General features: G+C 32.6%; 1 protein-coding gene and 1 long non-coding RNA gene across 2 annotated transcripts in view; both read left to right on the forward strand.

The window, feature by feature from the left end:
- The window catches only part of LOC126747951 (uncharacterized), a 403836-nt gene that overhangs the window by 293247 nt on the left and 89026 nt on the right, over positions 1-21563 (forward strand). The window lies entirely within an intron of this gene.
- On the forward strand, positions 12381-13925 carry LOC126747912 (uncharacterized). Its single transcript, XR_007664501.1, has 4 exons — positions 12381-12455; positions 13165-13455; positions 13511-13645; positions 13717-13925. It is a non-coding gene; the product is annotated as an uncharacterized LOC126747912 (long non-coding RNA).

A 21563-nucleotide genomic window follows, 5' to 3' on the forward strand; every position in this document is an offset into this window, starting at 1 on the left:
ACTAGCTTTAAAAATCCAACGGTTCTGTCTTAGTTTCGTCGTTCTAAATCCAACGCAACTATTCTCAAAGTCGTAGCTTCTTTAATAACAGAGATACAAATTTTCAGTTTCCATATATGTATGTATGTGCACCAAAAACCCAAAGTTTGGAAATCTATATCTCGACTTCTGTCAGTACTAGCTTTAAAAATCCAACGGTTCTGTCTTAGTTTCGTCGTTCTAAATCCAACGCAACTATTCCCAAAGTCGTAGCTCCTTTAGTAACCGAGATACAAATTTTCAGTTTCCATATATGTATGTATGTGCACCAAAAACCCAAAGTTTGGAAATCTATATCTCGACTTCTGTCAGTACTAGCTTTAAAAATCCAACGGTTCTGTCTTAGTTTCGTCGTTCTAAATCCAACGCAACTATTCCCAAAGTCGTAGCTCCTTTAGTAACCGAGATACAAATTTTCAGTTTCCATATATGTGCACCAAAAACCCAAAGTTTGGAAATCTATATCTCGACTTCTGTCAGCACTAGCTTTAAAAATCCAACGGTTCTGTCTTAGTTTCGTCGTTCTAAATCCAACGCAACTATTCCCAAAGTCGTAGCTCCTTTAATAACCGAGATACAAATTTTCAGTTTCCATATATGTGCACCAAAAACCCAAAGTTTGGAAATCTATATCTCGACTTCTGTCAGTACTAACTTTAAAAATCCAACGGTTCTGTTTAGTTTTGTCGTTCTAAATCCAACGCAACTATTCTCAAAGTCGTAGCTCCTTTAGTAACCGAGATACAAATTTTCAGTTTCCATATATGTGCACCAAAAACCCAAAGTTTGGAAATCTATATCTCGACTTCTGTCAGCACTAGCTTTAAAAATCCAACGGTTCTGTCTTAGTTTCGTCGTTCTAAATCCAACGCAACTATTCCCAAAGTCGTAGCTCCTTTAATAACCGAGATACAAATTTTCAGTTTCCATATATATGCACCAAAAACCCAAAGTTTGGTAATCTATATCTCGACTTCTGTCAGTACTAGCTTAAAAAATCCAACGTCTCTGTCTTAGTTTCGTCGTTCTAAATCCAACGCAACTATTCCCAAAGTCGTAGCTCCTTTAATAACCGAGATACAAATTTTCAGTTTCCATATATATGCACCAAAAACCCAAAGTTTGGAAATCTATATCTCGACTTCTGTCAGTACTAGCTTTAAAAATCCAACGGTTCTGTCTTAGTTTCGTCGTTCTCAATCCAACGCAACTATTCCCAAAGTCGTAGCTCCTTTAATAACCGAGATACAAATTTTCAGTTTCCATATATGTGCACCAAAAACCCAAAGTTTGGAAATCTATATCTCGACTTCTGTCAGTACTAGCTTTAAAAATCCAACGGTTCCGTCTTAGTTTCGTCGTTCTTAATCCAACGCAACTATTCCCAAAGTCGTAGCTCCTTTAATAACCGAGATACAAATTTTCAGTTTCCATATATATGCACCAAAAACCCAAAGTTTGGAAATTTATATCTCGACTTCTGTCAGTACTAGCTTTAAAAATCCAACGGTTCTGTCTTAGTTTCGTCGTTCTAAATCCAACGCAACTATTCCCAAAGTCGTAGCTCCTTTAATAACCGAGATACAAATTTTCAGTTTCCATATATGTGCACCAAAAACCCAAAGTTTGGAAATCTATATCTCGACTTCTGTCAGTACTAGCTTTAAAAATCCAACGGTTCTGTCTTAGTTTCGTCGTTCTTAATTCAACGCAACTATTCCCAAAGTCGTAGCTCCTTTAATAACCGAGATACAAATTTTCAGTTTCCATATATATGCACCAAAAACCCAAAGTTTGGTAATCTATATCTCGACTTCTGTCAGTACTAGCTTTAAAAATCCAACGGTTCTGTCTTAGTTTCGTCGTTCTAAATCCAACGCAACTATTCCCAAAGTCGTAGCTCCTTTAATAACCGAGATACAAATTTTCAGTTTCCATATATGTGCACCAAAAACCCAAAGTTTGGAAATCTATATCTCGACTTCTGTCAGTACTAGCTTTAAAAATCCAACGGTTCTGTCTTAGTTTCGTCGTTCTTAATTCAACGCAACTATTCCCAAAGTCGTAGCTCCTTTAATAACCGAGATACAAATTTTCAGTTTCCATATATATGCACCAAAAACCCAAAGTTTGGTAATCTATATCTCGACTTCTGTCAGTACTAGCTTTAAAAATCCAACGGTTCTGTCTTAGTTTCGTCGTTCTAAATCCAACGCAACTATTCCCAAAGTCGTAGCTCCTTTAATAACCGAGATACAAATTTTCAGTTTCCATATATATGCACCAAAAACCCAAAGTTTGGTAATCTATATCTCGACTTCTGTCAGTACTAGCTTTAAAAATCCAACGGTTCTGTCTTAGTTTCGTCATTCTAAATCCAACGCAACTATTCCCAAAGTCGTAGCTCCTTTAATAACCGAGATACAAATTTTCAGTTTCCATATATGTGCACCAAAAACCCAAAGTTTGGAAATCTATATCTCGACTTCTGTCAGTACTAGCTTTAAAAATCCAACGGTTCTGTCTTAGTTTTGTCGTTCTAAATCCAACGCAACTATTCCCAAAGTCGTAGCTCCTTTATTAACCGAGATACAAATTTTCAGTTTCCATATATGTGCACCAAAAACCCAAAGTTTGGTAATCTATATCTCGACTTCTGTCAGTACTAGCTTTAAAAATCCAACGGTTCTGTCTTAGTTTCGTCGTTCTAAATCCAACGCAACTATTCCCAAAGTCGTAGCTCCTTTATTAACCGAGATACAAATTTTCAGTTTCCATATATGTGCACCAAAAACCCAAAGTTTGGAAATCTATATCTCGACTTCTGTCAGTACTAGCTTTAAAAATCCAACGGTTCTGTCTTAGTTTTGTCGTTCTAAATCCAACGCAACTATTCCCAAAGTCGTAGCTCCTTTAATAACAGAGATACAAATTTTCAGTTTCCATATATATGCACCAAAAACCCAAAGTTTGGTAATCTATATCTCGACTTCTGTCAGTACTAGCTTTAAAAATCCAACGGTTCTGTCTTAGTTTCGTCGTTCTTAATTCAACGCAACTATTCCCAAAGTCGTAGCTCCTTTAATAACCGAGATACAAATTTTCAGTTTCCATATATATGCACCAAAAACCCAAAGTTTGGTAATCTATATCTCGACTTCTGTCAGTACTAGCTTTAAAAATCCAACGGTTCTGTCTTAGTTTCGTCGTTCTAAATCCAACGCAACTATTCCCAAAGTCGTAGCTCCTTTAATAACCGAGATACAAATTTTCAGTTTCCATATATATGCACCAAAAACCCAAAGTTTGGTAATCTATATCTCGACTTCTGTCAGTACTAGCTTTAAAAATCCAACGGTTCTGTCTTAGTTTCGTCATTCTAAATCCAACGCAACTATTCCCAAAGTCGTAGCTCCTTTAATAACCGAGATACAAATTTTCAGTTTCCATATATGTGCACCAAAAACCCAAAGTTTGGAAATCTATATCTCGACTTCTGTTAGTACTAGCTTTAAAAATTCAACGGTTCTGTCTTAGTATCGTCGTTCTAAATCCAACGCAACTATTCCCAAAGTCGTAGCTCCTTTAATAACCGAGATACAAATTTTCAGTTTCCATATATATGCACCAAAAACCCAAAGTTTGGTAATCTATATCTCGACTTCTGTCAGTACTAGCTTTAAAAATCCAACGGTTCTGTCTTAGTTTTGTCGTTCTAAATCCAACGCAACTATTCCCAAAGTCGTAGCTCCTTTATTAACCGAGATACAAATTTTCAGTTTCCATATATGTGCACCAAAAACCCAAAGTTTGGTAATCTATATCTCGACTTCTGTCAGTACTAGCTTTAAAAATCCAACGGTTCTGTCTTAGTTTCGTCGTTCTAAATCCAACGCAACTATTCCCAAAGTCGTAGCTCCTTTATTAACCGAGATACAAATTTTCAGTTTCCATATATGTGCACCAAAAACCCAAAGTTTGGAAATCTATATCTCGACTTCTGTCAGTACTAGCTTTAAAAATCCAACGGTTCTGTCTTAGTTTTGTCGTTCTAAATCCAACGCAACTATTCCCAAAGTCGTAGCTCCTTTAATAACAGAGATACAAATTTTCAGTTTCCATATATATGCACCAAAAACCCAAAGTTTGGTAATCTATATCTCGACTTCTGTCAGTACTAGCTTTAAAAATCCAACGGTTCTGTCTTAGTTTCGTCGTTCTTAATTCAACGCAACTATTCCCAAAGTCGTAGCTCCTTTAATAACCGAGATACAAATTTTCAGTTTCCATATATATGCACCAAAAACCCAAAGTTTGGTAATCTATATCTCGACTTCTGTCAGTACTAGCTTTAAAAATCCAACGGTTCTGTCTTAGTTTCGTCGTTCTAAATCCAACGCAACTATTCCCAAAGTCGTAGCTCCTTTAATAACCGAGATACAAATTTTCAGTTTCCATATATATGCACCAAAAACCCAAAGTTTGGTAATCTATATCTCGACTTCTGTCAGTACTAGCTTTAAAAATCCAACGGTTCTGTCTTAGTTTCGTCATTCTAAATCCAACGCAACTATTCCCAAAGTCGTAGCTTCTTTAATAACCGAGATACAAATTTTCAGTTTCCATATATGTGCACCAAAAACCCAAAGTTTGGAAATCTATATCTCGACTTCTGTTAGTACTAGCTTTAAAAATTCAACGGTTCTGTCTTAGTTTCGTCGTTCTAAATCCAACGCAAGTATTCCCAAAGTCGTAGCTCCTTTAATACTCGAGATACAAATTTTCAGTTTCCATATATGTGCACCAAAAACCCAAAGTTTGGAAATCTATATCTCGACTTCTGTTAGTACTAGCTTTAAAAATCCAACGGTTCTGTCTTAGTTTTGTCATTCTAAATCCAACGCAACTATTCCCAAAGTCGTAGCTCCTTTAATAACCGAGATACAAATTTTCAGTTTCCATATATGTGCACCAAAAACCCAAAGTTTGGAAATCTATATCTCGACTTCTGTCAGTACTAGCTTTAAAAATTCAACGGTTCTGTCTTAGTTTTGTCGTTCTAAATCCAACGCAACTATTCCCAAAGTCGTAGCTCCTTTAATAACAGAGATACAAATTTTCAGTTTCCATATATATGCACCAAAAACCCAAAGTTTGGTAATCTATATCTCGACTTCTGTCAGTACTAGCTTTAAAAATCCAACGGTTCTGTCTTAGTTTCGTCGTTCTAAATCCAACGCAACTATTCCCAAAGTCGTAGCTCCTTTAATAACAGAGATACAAATTTTCAGTTTCCATATATATGCACCAAAAACCCAAAGTTTGGTAATCTATATCTCGACTTCTGTCAGTACTAGCTTAAAAAATTTAACGGTTCTGTCTTAGTTTCGTCGTTCTTAATCCAACGCAACTATTCCCAAAGTCGTAGCTTCTTTAATAACAGAGATACAAATTTTCAGTTTCCATATATATTCACCAAAAACCCAAAGTTTGGTAATCTATATCTCGACTTCTGTCACGAGATGTGTTAAAAATCCAACGGTTCTATCTTAGTTTAGTCGTTTTTAATCCAACGCAACTATTCCCAAAGTCGTAGCTCCTTTAATAACAGAGATACAATATTTCAGTTTCCATATATATGCACCAAAAACCCAAAGTTTGGAAATCTATATCTCGACTTCTGTCAGTACTAGCTTTAAAAATCCAACGGTTCTGTCTTAGTTTCGTCGTTCTTAATCCAACGCAACTATTCCCAAAGTCGTAGCTCCTTTAATAACCGAGATACAAATTTTCAGTTTCCATATATGTGCACCAAAAACCCAAAGTTTGGAAATCTATATCTCGACTTCTGTCAGTACTAGCTTTAAAAATCCAACGGTTCTGTCTTAGTTTCGTCGTTCTTAATCCAACGCAACTATTCCCAAAGTCGTAGCTCCTTTAATACCCGAGATACAAATTTTCAGTTTCCATATATATGCACCAAAAACCCAAAGTTTGGTAATCTATATCTCGACTTCTGTCAGTACTAGCTTTAAAAATCCAACGGTTCTGTCTTAGTTTCGTCGTTCTAAATCCAACGCAACTATTCCCAAAGTCGTAGCTCCTTTAATAACCGAGATACAAATTTTCAGTTTCCATATATATGCACCAAAAACCCAAAGTTTGGTAATCTATATCTCGACTTCTGTCAGTACTAGCTTTAAAAATCCAACGGTTCTGTCTTAGTTTCGTCATTCTAAATCCAACGCAACTATTCCCAAAGTCGTAGCTCCTTTAATAACCGAGATACAAATTTTCAGTTTCCATATATGTGCACCAAAAACCCAAAGTTTGGAAATCTATATCTCGACTTCTGTTAGTACTAGCTTTAAAAATTCAACGGTTCTGTCTTAGTATCGTCGTTCTAAATCCAACGCAACTATTCCCAAAGTCGTAGCTCCTTTAATAACCGAGATACAAATTTTCAGTTTCCATATATATGCACCAAAAACCCAAAGTTTGGTAATCTATATCTCGACTTCTGTCAGTACTAGCTTTAAAAATCCAACGGTTCTGTCTTAGTTTCGTCGTTCTTAATTCAACGCAACTATTCCCAAAGTCGTAGCTCCTTTAATAACCGAGATACAAATTTTCAGTTTCCATATATATGCACCAAAAACCCAAAGTTTGGTAATCTATATCTCGACTTCTGTCAGTACTAGCTTTAAAAATCCAACGGTTCTGTCTTAGTTTCGTCGTTCTAAATCCAACGCAACTATTCCCAAAGTCGTAGCTCCTTTAATAACCGAGATACAAATTTTCAGTTTCCATATATATGCACCAAAAACCCAAAGTTTGGTAATCTATATCTCGACTTCTGTCAGTACTAGCTTTAAAAATCCAACGGTTCTGTCTTAGTTTCGTCATTCTAAATCCAACGCAACTATTCCCAAAGTCGTAGCTCCTTTAATAACCGAGATACAAATTTTCAGTTTCCATATATGTGCACCAAAAACCCAAAGTTTGGAAATCTATATCTCGACTTCTGTTAGTACTAGCTTTAAAAATTCAACGGTTCTGTCTTAGTATCGTCGTTCTAAATCCAACGCAACTATTCCCAAAGTCGTAGCTCCTTTAATAACCGAGATACAAATTTTCAGTTTCCATATATATGCACCAAAAACCCAAAGTTTGGTAATCTATATCTCGACTTCTGTCAGTACTAGCTTTAAAAATCCAACGGTTCTGTCTTAGTTTTGTCGTTCTAAATCCAACGCAACTATTCCCAAAGTCGTAGCTCCTTTATTAACCGAGATACAAATTTTCAGTTTCCATATATGTGCACCAAAAACCCAAAGTTTGGTAATCTATATCTCGACTTCTGTCAGTACTAGCTTTAAAAATCCAACGGTTCTGTCTTAGTTTCGTCGTTCTAAATCCAACGCAACTATTCCCAAAGTCGTAGCTCCTTTATTAACCGAGATACAAATTTTCAGTTTCCATATATGTGCACCAAAAACCCAAAGTTTGGAAATCTATATCTCGACTTCTGTCAGTACTAGCTTTAAAAATCCAACGGTTCTGTCTTAGTTTTGTCGTTCTAAATCCAACGCAACTATTCCCAAAGTCGTAGCTCCTTTAATAACAGAGATACAAATTTTCAGTTTCCATATATATGCACCAAAAACCCAAAGTTTGGTAATCTATATCTCGACTTCTGTCAGTACTAGCTTTAAAAATCCAACGGTTCTGTCTTAGTTTCGTCGTTCTTAATTCAACGCAACTATTCCCAAAGTCGTAGCTCCTTTAATAACCGAGATACAAATTTTCAGTTTCCATATATATGCACCAAAAACCCAAAGTTTGGTAATCTATATCTCGACTTCTGTCAGTACTAGCTTTAAAAATCCAACGGTTCTGTCTTAGTTTCGTCGTTCTAAATCCAACGCAACTATTCCCAAAGTCGTAGCTCCTTTAATAACCGAGATACAAATTTTCAGTTTCCATATATATGCACCAAAAACCCAAAGTTTGGTAATCTATATCTCGACTTCTGTCAGTACTAGCTTTAAAAATCCAACGGTTCTGTCTTAGTTTCGTCATTCTAAATCCAACGCAACTATTCCCAAAGTCGTAGCTCCTTTAATAACCGAGATACAAATTTTCAGTTTCCATATATGTGCACCAAAAACCCAAAGTTTGGAAATCTATATCTCGACTTCTGTTAGTACTAGCTTTAAAAATTCAACGGTTCTGTCTTAGTTTCGTCGTTCTAAATCCAACGCAAGTATTCCCAAAGTCGTAGCTCCTTTAATACTCGAGATACAAATTTTCAGTTTCCATATATGTGCACCAAAAACCCAAAGTTTGGAAATCTATATCTCGACTTCTGTTAGTACTAGCTTTAAAAATCCAACGGTTCTGTCTTAGTTTCGTCATTCTAAATCCAACGCAACTATTCCCAAAGTCGTAGCTCCTTTAATAACCGAGATACAAATTTTCAGTTTCCATATATGTGCACCAAAAACCCAAAGTTTGGAAATCTATATCTCGACTTCTGTCAGTACTAGCTTTAAAAATTCAACGGTTCTGTCTTAGTTTTGTCGTTCTAAATCCAACGCAACTATTCCCAAAGTCGTAGCTCCTTTAATAACAGAGATACAAATTTTCAGTTTCCATATATATGCACCAAAAACCCAAAGTTTGGTAATCTATATCTCGACTTCTGTCAGTACTAGCTTTAAAAATCCAACGGTTCTGTCTTAGTTTCGTCGTTCTAAATCCAACGCAACTATTCCCAAAGTCGTAGCTCCTTTAATAACAGAGATACAAATTTTCAGTTTCCATATATATGCACCAAAAACCCAAAGTTTGGTAATCTATATCTCGACTTCTGTCAGTACTAGCTTAAAAAATTTAACGGTTCTGTCTTAGTTTCGTCGTTCTTAATCCAACGCAACTATTCCCAAAGTCGTAGCTTCTTTAATAACAGAGATACAAATTTTCAGTTTCCATATATATTCACCAAAAACCCAAAGTTTGGTAATCTATATCTCGACTTCTGTCAGTACTAGCTTTAAAAATCCAACGGTTCTATCTTAGTTTAGTCGTTTTTAATCCAACGCAACTATTCCCAAAGTCGTAGCTCCTTTAATAACAGAGATACAATATTTCAGTTTCCATATATATGCACCAAAAACCCAAAGTTTGGAAATCTATATCTCGACTTCTGTCAGTACTAGCTTTAAAAATCCAACGGTTCTGTCTTAGTTTCGTCGTTCTTAATCCAACGCAACTATTCCCAAAGTCGTAGCTCCTTTAATAACCGAGATACAAATTTTCAGTTTCCATATATGTGCACCAAAAACCCAAAGTTTGGAAATCTATATCTCGACTTCTGTCAGTACTAGCTTTAAAAATCCAACGGTTCTGTCTTAGTTTCGTCGTTCTTAATCCAACGCAACTATTCCCAAAGTCGTAGCTCCTTTAATACCCGAGATACAAATTTTCAGTTTCCATATATGTGCACCAAAAACCCAAAGTTTGGAAATCTATATCTCGACTTCTGTCAGTACTAGCTTTAAAAATCCAACGGTTCTGTCTTAGTTTCGTCGTTCTAAATCCAACGCAACTATTCCCAAAGTCGTAGCTCCTTTAATACCCGAGATACAAATTTTCAGTTTCCATATATGTGCACCAAAAACCCATAGTTTGGAAATCTATATCTCGACTTCTGTCAGTACTAGCTTTAAAAATCCAACGGTTCTGTCTTAGTTTCGTCGTTCTAAATCCAACGCAACTATTCCCAAAGTCGTAGCTCCTTTAATAACCGAGATACAAATTTTCAGTTTCCATATATATGCACCAAAAACCCAAAGTTTGGTAATCTATATCTCGACTTCTGTCAGTACTAGCTTTAAAAATCCAACGGTTCTGTCTTAGTTTCGTCATTCTTAATCCAACGCAACTATTCCCAATGTCGTAGCTCCTTTAATAACCGAGATACAAATTTTCAGTTTCCATATATGTGCACCAAAAACCCAAAGTTTGGAAATCTATATCTCGACTTCTGTCAGTACTAGCTTTAAAAATCCAACGGTTCTGTCTTAGTTTTGTCGTTCTAAATCCAACGCAACTATTCCCAAAGTCGTAGCTCCTTTAATAACCGAGATACAAATTTTCAGTTTCCATATATGTGCACCAAAAACCCAAAGTTTGGAAATCTATATCTCGACTTCTGTCAGTACTAGCTTTAAAAATCCAACGGTTCTGTCTTAGTTTCGTCGTTCTAAATCCAACGCAACTATTCCCAAAGTCGTAGCTCCTTTAATAACCGAGATACAAATTTTCAGTTTCCATATATGTATGTATGTGCACCAAAAACCCAAAGTTTGGAAATCTATATCTCGACTTCTGTCAGTACTAGCTTAAAAAATCCAACGGTTCTGTCTTAGTTTCGTCGTTCTAAATTCAACGCGACTATTCCCAAAGTCGTAGATCCTTTAGTAACCGAGATACAAATTTTCAGTTTCCATATATGTATGTATGTGCACCAAAAACCCAAAGTTTGGAAATCTATATCTCGACTTCTGTCAGTACTAGCTTTAAAAATCCAACGGTTCTGTCTTAGTTTCGTCGTTCTAAATCCAACGCAACTATTCCCAAAGTCGTAGCTCCTTTAGTAACCGAGATACAAATTTTCAGTTTCCATATATGTGCACCAAAAACCCAAAGTTTGGAAATCTATATCTCGACTTCTGTCAGTACTAACTTTAAAAATTTAACGGTTTTGTCTTAGTTTCGTCCTTCTAAATCCAACGCGACTATTCCCAAAGTCGTAGCTCCTTTAATAACCGAGATACAAATTTTCAGTTTCCATATATGTGCACCAAAAACCCAAAGTTTGGAAATCTATATCTCGACTTCTGTCAGTACTAGCTTTAAAAATCCAACGGTTCTGTCTTAGTTTTGTCGTTCTAAATTCAACGCGACTATTCCCAAAGTCGTAGCTCCTTTATTAACCGAGATACAAATTTTCAGTTTCCATATATGTATGTGCACCAAAAACCCAAAGTTTGGAAATCTATATCTCGACTTCTGTCAGTACTAGCTTTAAAAATCCAACGGCTCTGTCTTAGTTTCGTCGTTCTAAATTCAACGCGACTATTCCCAAAGTCGTAGCTCCTTTATTAACCGAGATACAAATTTTCAGTTTCCATATATGTGCTCCAAAAACCCAAAGTTTGGAAATCTATATCTCGACTTCTGTCAGTACTAGCTTTAAAAATCCAACGGCTCTGTCTTAGTTTCGTCGTTCTAAATTTAACGCGACTATTCCCAAAGTCGTAGCTCCTTTATTAACCGAGATACAAATTTTCAGTTTCCATATATGTGCTCCAAAAACCCAAAGTTTGGAAATCTATATCTCGGCTTCTGTCAGTACTAGCTTTAAAAATCCAACGGTTCTGTCTTAGTTTCGTCGTTCTAAATCCAACGCAACTATTCCCAAAGTCGTAGCTCCTTTAATAACCGAGATACAAATTTTCAGTTTCCATATAGTGCGGTACTGCAATCAGATACTGGGCATTTTAATGAACTGTTTGGATTATCACAATTTGGGGTAAGTTTCTTAACTTTTCTCAAAAATCTTTTATAACTCTGGTATTTCTTGTTTTACGATTAAATATCGTTCATTATGATTTGTTCTGTTTTTGATCGGGAATTCGGTGCAAAAATTTTTTTTTTTAATATTACATCTAGTTTTCGAGAAAATAAAGATAAACTGTTTAAAGGATTTTTCTGGAAAACTGTTAGACTTAAAAATCTTTTTTTTATTGAATCTGATGGGCATTGAGGTTCCAAACAACTTTTGTTAATACAATTTTTTTTCTGTAACCAATAGGTGTTCCGAAAAAAAATAAAAACCGATTTTATGAGCAATTTTCCAGGGATACCCCTCTGCATTTTTGAGGAAGACTTTTAGCGTATAACTTTTTTTGGTACATTTTTCGAAAATTTCAAATTTTTCGAAAACCTCCCATAACTCCTTTATTTTTCGTTTTACTGTTAAATGTTATTCTTTGTACTTTGTTCTATTTTTAATTTGGAACAAAAAGTGTCTTAAAAAAATTTTAAAAAAAACTTAAAAATTTTGAAAATTAAAAAAAATTATCAAACCCGTATTTCTTTCTTAAATATATAATGTAGCGGAATGACCTCTAAATTTGCTATAGTTCGTTCTATTAGAATATCGGGCGTCTTAAATATTTTATTTATTTGTAGAAATGTGTGACATTCTTTAAACCCTACATTTCTGCTCGGAGTATTCGTATGATTATTACTTCGTTTATCACCATTTAATAAAGAAGTATGGCGCTTTTGACTCCGTGGTTCCGTTAAAAGGTTTTAATCCGGGTCAGTGCTTTTATTATTAATAGGTAAGGTTACAACTGTCCTGTTTCTTGGCTAGCAATTTATGTTATCTATTTTGTTATTAAAAGGTGTTAAAAATAAGCCCATAACTGAGGTGAAATAACTGAGATTTCCCGACATAACTGGTTTCCTTGACATACGAACCCTCTTTCCTCTCTCTCATCTCTCTTCTTTTCTCTCGCACTTTGGCTACTGCTACTTCTCTTCTCCTTCTTCTTCCTCTTTCTTAAATGCCTGGACAAAATTATTGATTTTTTACAAGCAGTTGAGCCCAAAGTTTCTTCTGCTTCTTCTTTTTCTTCTTCTTCTTCTCCCTCTTCTTCTTTAAAAACCTCAAATACCTGAATTCTGTTTACATATACTTACTTTGAATAAATCTCTACCATGAGAATTACAAATAAAACATCTAATTTTGGCAGTGACAATTTATTAATTGATTGATTTTATTGACCGGCAAGCTTTCCTGTGATTATCACAGACTTTGTTCCTGGTGATCAAATCTCGATATGGATTTATATGAGTTTTTAGTCCACATTATCAATATTGTCCATTTTCTAAGTCAATTCAGTAAAAATTCCAGGATTTATTTCTTAATAAATAAATAGGACCCGAAGAAATAACTCGACAACGAGCTACTCAACTGTAGGTTCCTTGAAAGGTTCTACTCTTAATTTAATCATTTACAAAATGATCGACCTATTCTTCCTTATCTAGGAACGAAAGCGAGCTGATCCTGGAGTTCCTGCAATCCTTCTCGAAACTCCTGAACAGTTTGCCAGGGTACAAATTCAGTCCCTTTCAAGTTACCGCAGCAGTGAGGATCAAGTTGCTATTCAGTCAAGAGGATCCACGTCTAAGGAGATCCTCGATCCAGTTATTAGGAGATCTGGCAACATCCCTTGGCCAGGAGACCAATTTGGAGGCATTCAAGGATCGAGTGAGATCCAAGGGAACCTCATCACTTTACTCTTGCATCTATGCGCTCCAGACGTGTATGTTGTCAAGGTATAACTTTTTTGGATCATTTTACTCACTTAACTCATGCATGGACCCCATTTAGGCCTGTAAAAGTACGATCCAGAAGGTTGGCCCTTATGTGGATTTTCCGGAGGTATACCGCATGATCCAGGAGTGTTTGGGGGACGACACCGACTTGATGTTCACAGATTTTATTAAGGAGTTAATTAAACGCATGGTAAGTAAATGGCAGCACTTTAAATGTAATATTCATGCAGTTTGTCTGTGATATATTTTGAATTTAATTAGGGATTTATGGAATCAATGATATCAAGGTTATTTGGGGGTCAAATCGAGGACGAGTTGGTTTAAAGGTGGTGTCTAAGGGCCAATCCCGCCCTTGTCATCGGTTTGTTCTACGCCGAACTACTACCCGAGAATAAACCGAAAGTTTCACTGGAAACTGTCTGTGATAAACTGAACAGACTAATGCAAGACGAGTCAGAAGAAGTTAGGATTAAGGCAAGTCAAGCTATATCGTGTTTGTTTTTATAATTATTGTAGAACGGAATGTGCTAGGGGGATAGTACGATTAAGTCTTTTAAATCAGTTTTTAGTAAGAAATTTTGCATAACTTTTTTGTTATTAAAGATAGAGCTTTCATTTAAAAACTGTCAAGTACTCCTGGCAAAGGAGCACCTTGCACATAATTATCAAAATTGAAAAAATTATAGTTTTTGAGAAAAATCGAAATTTCGGTTTTTTACGATTAACATGTACTTTTTTAGATCGAAAATTTTGCATAACTTTTTTGTTATTAAAGATAAAGCTTTCATTTAAAAACTGCCAAGTACTCCTCACAAAGGGGCACCTTGCACATGATTATCAAAATTGAAAAATTTATAGTTTTTGAGAAAAATCGAAATTTCGGTTTTTTACGATTAACATGTACTTTTTTAGATCGAAAATTTTGCATAACTTTTTTGTTAGTAAAGATAGAGCTTTCATTTAAAAACTGTCAAGTACTCCTGGCAAAGGGGCACCTTGCACATAATTATCAAAATTTAAAAAATTACAGTTTTTGAGAAAAATCGAAATTTCGGTTTTTTACGATTAACATGTACTTTTTTAGATCGAAAATTTTGCATAACTTTTTTGTTATTAAAGATAGAGCTTTCATTTAAAACCTGTAAAGTACTCCTCGCAACGGGGCACCTTGCACATAATTATCAAAATTTAAAAAATTATAGTTTTTGAGAAAAATCGAAATTTCGGTTTTTTACGATTAACATGTACATTTTTAGATCGAAAATTTTGCATAACTTTTTTGTTAGTAAAGATAGAGCTTTCATTTAAAAACTGTCAAGTACTCCTGGCAAAGGGGCACCTTGCACATAATTATCAAAATTTAAAAAATTATAGTTTTTGAAAAAAATCGAAATTTCGGTTTTTTACGATTAACATGTACTTTTTTAGATCGAAAATTTTGCATAACTTTTTTGTTAGTAAAGATAGAGCTTTCATTTAAAAACTGTCAAGTACTCCTGGCAAAGGGGCACCTTGCGCATAATTATCAAAATTAAAAAATTTATAGTTTTTGAGAAAAATCGAAATTTCGGTTTTTTACGATTAACATGTACTTTTTTAGATCGAAAATTTTGCATAACTTTTTTGTTATTAAAGATAGAGCTTTCATTTAAAAACTGTCAAGTACTCCTGGCAAAGGGGCACCTTGCACATAATTATCAAAATTGAAAAATTTATAGTTTTTGAGAAAAATCGAAATTTCGGTTTTTTACGATTAACATGTACTTTTTTAGATCGAAAATTTTGCATAACTTTTTTGTTAATAAAGATAGAGCTTTCATTTAAAAACTGTCAAGTACTCCTGGCAAAGGAGCACCTTGCACATAATTATCAAAATTGAAAAAATTATAGTTTTTGAGAAAAATCGAAATTTCGGTTTTTTACGATTAACATGTACTTTTTTAGATCGAAAATTTTGCATAACTTTTTTGTTATTAAAGATAAAGCTTTCATTTAAAAACTGCCAAGTACTCCTCACAAAGGGGCACCTTGCACATGATTATCAAAATTGAAAAATTTATAGTTTTTGAGAAAAATCGAAATTTCGGTTTTTTACGATTAACATGTACTTTTTTAGATCGAAAATTTTGCATAACTTTTTTGTTAGTAAAGATAGAGCTTTCATTTAAAAACTGTCAAGTACTCCTGGCAAAGGGGCACCTTGCACATAATTATCAAAATTTAAAAAATTACAGTTTTTGAGAAAAATCGAAATTTCGGTTTTTTACGATTAACATGTACTTTTTTAGATCGAAAATTTTGCATAACTTTTTTGTTATTAAAGATAGAGCTTTCATTTAAAACCTGTAAAGTACTCCTCGCAACGGGGCACCTTGCACATAATTATCAAAATTTAAAAAATTATAGTTTTTGAGAAAAATCGAAATTTCGGTTTTTTACGATTAACATGTACATTTTTAGATCGAAAATTTTGCATAACTTTTTTGTTAGTAAAGATAGAGCTTTCATTTAAAAACTGTCAAGTACTCCTGGCAAAGGGGCACCTTGCACATAATTATCAAAATTTAAAAAATTATAGTTTTTGAAAAAAATCGAAATTTCGGTTTTTTACGATTAACATGTACTTTTTTAGATCGAAAATTTTGCATAACTTTTTTGTTAGTAAAGATAGAGCTTTCATTTAAAAACTGTCAAGTACTCCTGGCAAAGGGGCACCTTGCGCATAATTATCAAAATTAAAAAATTTATAGTTTTTGAGAAAAATCGAAATTTCGGTTTTTTACGATTAACATGTACTTTTTTAGATCGAAAATTTTGCATAACTTTTTTGTTATTAAAGATAGAGCTTTCATTTAAAAACTGTCAAGTACTCCTGGCAAAGGGGCACCTTGCACATAATTATCAAAATTGAAAAATTTATAGTTTTTGAGAAAAATCGAAATTTCGGTTTTTTACGATTAACATGTACTTTTTTAGATCGAAAATTTTGCATAACTTTTTTGTTATTTAAGATAGAGCTTTTATTTAAAAACTGTCAAGTACTCCTGGCAAAGGGGCACCTTGCACAAAATTATCAAAATTGAAAAAATTATAGTTTTTGAGAAAAATCAAAATTTCGGTTTTTTACCATTAACATGTACTTTTTTAGATCGAAAATTTTGCATAACTTTTTTGTTATTAAAGATAGAGCTTTCATTTAAAAACTGCCAAGTACTCCTCGCAAAGGGGCACCTTGCACAAAATTATCAAATTTAAAAAAATTATAGTTTTAAAAAAAAATCGAAATTTCGGTTTTTTACAATTAAAATGTACTTTTTTAGATAGAAAATTTTGCATAACTTTTTTGTTATTAAAGATAGAGCTTTCATTTAAAAACTGCCAAGTACTCCTCGCAAAGGGGCACCTTGCACAAAATTATCAAATTTAAAAAAATTATAGTTTTAAAAAAAAATCGAAATTTCGGTTTTTTACAATTAAAATGTACTTTTTTAGATAGAAAATTTTGCATAACTTTTTTGTTATTAAAGATAGAGCTTTCATTTAAAAACTGCCAAGTACTCCTCGCAAAGGGGCACCTTGTACGTAATAATCAAAACCTAAAAAAATTGTAGTTTTTGAAAAAAATCGAAATTTCGGTTTTTTACAATTAACATGTACTTTTTTAGATCGAAAATTTTGCATAACTTTTTTGTTATTAAAGATAGAGCTTTTATTTAAAAACTGCCAAGTACTCCTCGCAAAGGGGCACCTTGTACGTAATAATCAAAAACTAAAAAAATTGTAGTTTTTGAAAAAAATCCAAATTTCGGTTTTTTACAATTAACATGTACTTTTTTAGATCGAAAATTTTGCATAACTTTTTTGTTATTAAAGATAGAGCTTTCATTTAAAAACTGCCAAGTACTCCTCGCAAAGGGGCACCTTGTACGTAATAATCAAAAACTAAAAAAATTGTAGTTTTTGAAAAAAATCCAAATTTTGGTTTTTTACAATTAACATGTACTTTTTTAGATCGAAAATTTTGCATAACTTTTTTGTTATTAAAGATAGAGCTTTCATTTAAAAACTGCCAAGTACTCCTCACAAAGGGGAACCTTGTACGTAATAATCAAAAACTAAAAAAATGGTAGTTTTTGAAAAAAATCCAAATTTCGGTTTTTTACAATTAACATGTACTTTTTTAGATCGAAAATTTTGCATAACTTTTTTGTTATTAAAGATAGAGCTTTCATTTAAAAACTGCCAAGTACTCCTCGCAAAGGGGCACCTTGTACGTAATAATTAAAAACTAAAAAAATTGTAGTTTTTGAAAAAAATCGAAATTTCGGTTTTTTACAACTAACATGTACTTTTTTAGATCGAAAATTTTGCATAACTTTTTTGTTATTAAAGATAGAGCTTTCATTTAAAAACTGCCAAGTACTCCTCGCAAAGGGGCACCTTGCACAAAATTATCAAATTTAAAAAAATTATAGTTTTAAAAAAAAATCGAAATTTCGGTTTTTTACAATTAAAATGTACTTTTTTAGATAGAAAATTTTGCATAACTTTTTTGTTATTAAAGATAGAGCTTTCATTTAAAAACTGCCAAGTACTCCTCGCAAAGGGGCACCTTGTACGTAATAATCAAAAACTAAAAAAATTGTAGTTTTTGAAAAAAATCCAAATTTCGGTTTTTTACAATTAACATGTACTTTTTTAGATCGAAAATTTTGCATAACTTTTTTGTTATTAAAGATAGAGCTTTCATTTAAAAACTGCCAAGTACTCCTCACAAAGGGGCACCTTGTACGTAATAATCAAAAACTAAAAAAATGGTAGTTTTTGAAAAAAATCCAAATTTCGGTTTTTTACAATTAACATGTACTTTTTTAGATCGAAAATTTTGCATAACTTTTTTGTTATTAAAGATAGAGCTTTCATTTAAAAACTGCCAAGTACTCCTCGCAAAGGGGCACCTTGTACGTAATAATCAAAAACTAAAAAAATTGTAGTTTTTGAAAAAAATCGAAATTTCGGTTTTTTACAATTAACATGTACTTTTTTAGATCGAAAATTTTGCATAACTTTTTTGTTATTAAAGATAGAGCTTTCATTTAAAAACTGCCAAGTACTCCTTGCAAAGGGGCACCTTGTACGTAATAATCAAAAACTAAAAAAATTGTAGTTTTTGAAAAAAATCGAAATTTCGCTTTTTACAATTAACATGTACTTTTTTAGATCGAAAATTTTGCATAACTTTTTTGTTATTAAAGATAGAGCTTTCATTTAAAAACTGCCAAGTACTCCTCGCAAAGGGGCACCTTGTACGTAATAATCAAAAACTAAAAAAATTGTTGTTTTTGAAAAAAATCCAAATTTCGGTTTTTTACAATTAACATGTACTTTTTTAGATCGAAAATTTTGCATAACTTTTTTGTTATTAAAAATAGAGCTTTCATTTAAAAACTGCCAAGTACTCCTCGCAAAGGGGCATCTTGTACGTATTAATCAAAAACTAAAAAAATTGTAGTTTTTGAAAAAAATCGAAATTTCGGTTTTTTACAATTAACATGTACTTTTTTAGATCGAAAATTTTGCATAACTTTTTTGTTATTAAAGATAAAGCTTTCATTTAAAATCTGCCAAGTACTCCTCGCAAAGGGGCATCTTGTACGTATTAATCAAAAACTAAAAAAATTGTAGTTTTTGAAAAAAATCGAAATTTCGGTTTTTTACAATTAACATGTACTTTTTTAGATCGAAAATTTTGCATAACTTTTTTGTTATTAAAGATAGAGCTTTCATTTAAAAACTGCCAAGTACTCCTCGCAAAGGGGCACCTTGTACGTAATAATCAAAAACTAAAAAAATTGTAGTTTTTGAAAAAAATCGAAATTTTGGTTTTTTACAACTAACATGTACTTTTTTAGATCGAAAATTTTGCATAACTTTTTTGTTATTAAAGATAGAGCTTTCATTTAAAAACTGCCAAGTACTCCTCGCAAAGGGGCATCTTGTACGTAATAATCAAAAACTAAAAAAATTGTAGTTTTTGAAAAAAATCGAAATTTTGGTTTTTTACAACTAACATGTACTTTTTTAGATCGAAAATTTTGCATAACTTTTTTGTTATTAAAGATAGAGCTTTCATTTAAAAACTGCCAAGTACTCCTCGAAAAGGGGCACCTTGTACGTAATAATCAAAAACTAAAAAATTGTTGTTTTTGAAAAAAATCGAAATTTCGGTTTTTTACAATTAACATGTACTTTTTTAGATCGAAAATTTTGCGTAACTTTTTTGTTATTAAAGATAGAGCTTTCATTTAAAAACTGCCAAGTACTCCTCGCAAAGGGGCACCTTGTACGTAATAATCAAAAACTAAAAAAATTGTAGTTTTTGAAAAAAATTAAAATTTCGGTTTTTTACAATTAACATGTACTTTTTTAGATCGAAAATTTTGCATAACTTTTTTGTTATTAAAGATAGAGCTTTCATTTAAAAACTGCCAAGTACTCCTCGCAAAGGGGCACCTTGCACAAAATTATCAAATTAAAAAAATTATAGTTTTAAAAAAAAATCGAAATTTCGGTTTTTTACAATTAAAATGTACTTTTTTAGATAGAAAATTTTGCATAACTTTTTTGTTATTAAAGATAGAGCTTTCATTTAAAAACTGCCAAGTTCTCCTCGCAAAGGGGCACCTTGTACGTAATAATCAAAAACTAAAAAAATTGTAGTTTTTGAAAAAAATCGAAATTTCGGTTTTTTACAATTAACATGTACTTTTTTAGATCGAAAATTTTGCATAACTTTTTTGTTATTAAAGATAAAGCTTTTATTTAAAAACTGCCAAGTACTCCTCGCAAAGGGGCACCTTGTACGTAATAATCAAAAACTAAAAAAATTGTAGTTTTTGAAAAAAATCGAAATTTCGGTTTTTTACAATTAACATGTACTTTTTTAGATCGAAAATTTTGCATAACTTTTTTGTTATTAAAGATAGAGCTTTCATTTAAAAACTGCCAAGTACTCCTCGCAAAGGGGCATCTTGTACGTAATAATCAAAAACTAAAAAAATTGTAGTTTTTGAAAAAAATCGAAATTTCGGTTTTTTACAATTAACATGTACTTTTTTAGATCGAAAATTTTGCATAACTTTTTTGTTATTAAAGATAGAGCTTTCATTTAAAAACTGCCAAGTACTCCTCGCAAAGGGGCATCTTGTACGTAATAATCAAAAACTAAAAAAATTGTAGTTTTTGAAAAAAATCGAAATTTTGGTTTTTTACAACTAACATGTACTTTTTTAGATCGAAAATTTTGCATAACTTTTTTGTTATTAAAGATAGAGTTTTCATTTAAAAACTGCCAAGTACTCCTCGAAAAGGGGCACCTTGTACGTAATAATCAAAAACTAAAAAATTGTTGTTTTTGAAAAAAATCGAAATTTCGGTTTTTTACAATTAACATGTACTTTTTTAGATCGAAAATTTTGCGTAACTTTTTTGTTATTAAAGATAGAGCTTTCATTTAAAAACTGCCAAGTACTCCTCGCAAAGGGGCACCTTGTACGTAATAATCAAAAACTAAAAAAATTGTAGTTTTTGAAAAAAATTGAAATTTCGGTTTTTTACAATTAACATGTACTTTTTTAGATCGAAAATTTTGCATAACTTTTTTGTTATTAAAGATAAAGCTTTCATTTAAAAACTGCCAAGTACTCCTCGCAAAGGGGCACCTTGCACAAAATTATCAAATTAAAAAAATTATAGTTTTAAAAAAAAATCGAAATTTCGGTTTTTTACAATTAAAATGTACTTTTTTAGATAGAAAATTTTGCATAACTTTTTTGTTATTAAAGATAGAGCTTTCATTTAAAAACTGCCAAGTTCTCCTCGCAAAGGGGCACCTTGTACGTAATAATCAAAAACTAAAAAAATTGTAGTTTTTGAAAAAAATTGAAATTTCGGTTTTTTACAATTAACATGTACTTTTTTAGATCGAAAATTTTGCATAACTTTTTTGTTATTAAAGATAAAGCTTTTTATTAAAAAACTGCCAAGTACTCCTCGCAAAGGGGCACCTTGTACGTAATAATCAAAAACTAAAAAAATTGTAGTTTTTG

Source organism: Anthonomus grandis, chromosome 20, assembly GCF_022605725.1.
Source record: "Anthonomus grandis grandis chromosome 20, icAntGran1.3, whole genome shotgun sequence".
NCBI classification, from domain to species: Eukaryota; Metazoa; Arthropoda; class Insecta; order Coleoptera; family Curculionidae; genus Anthonomus; species Anthonomus grandis.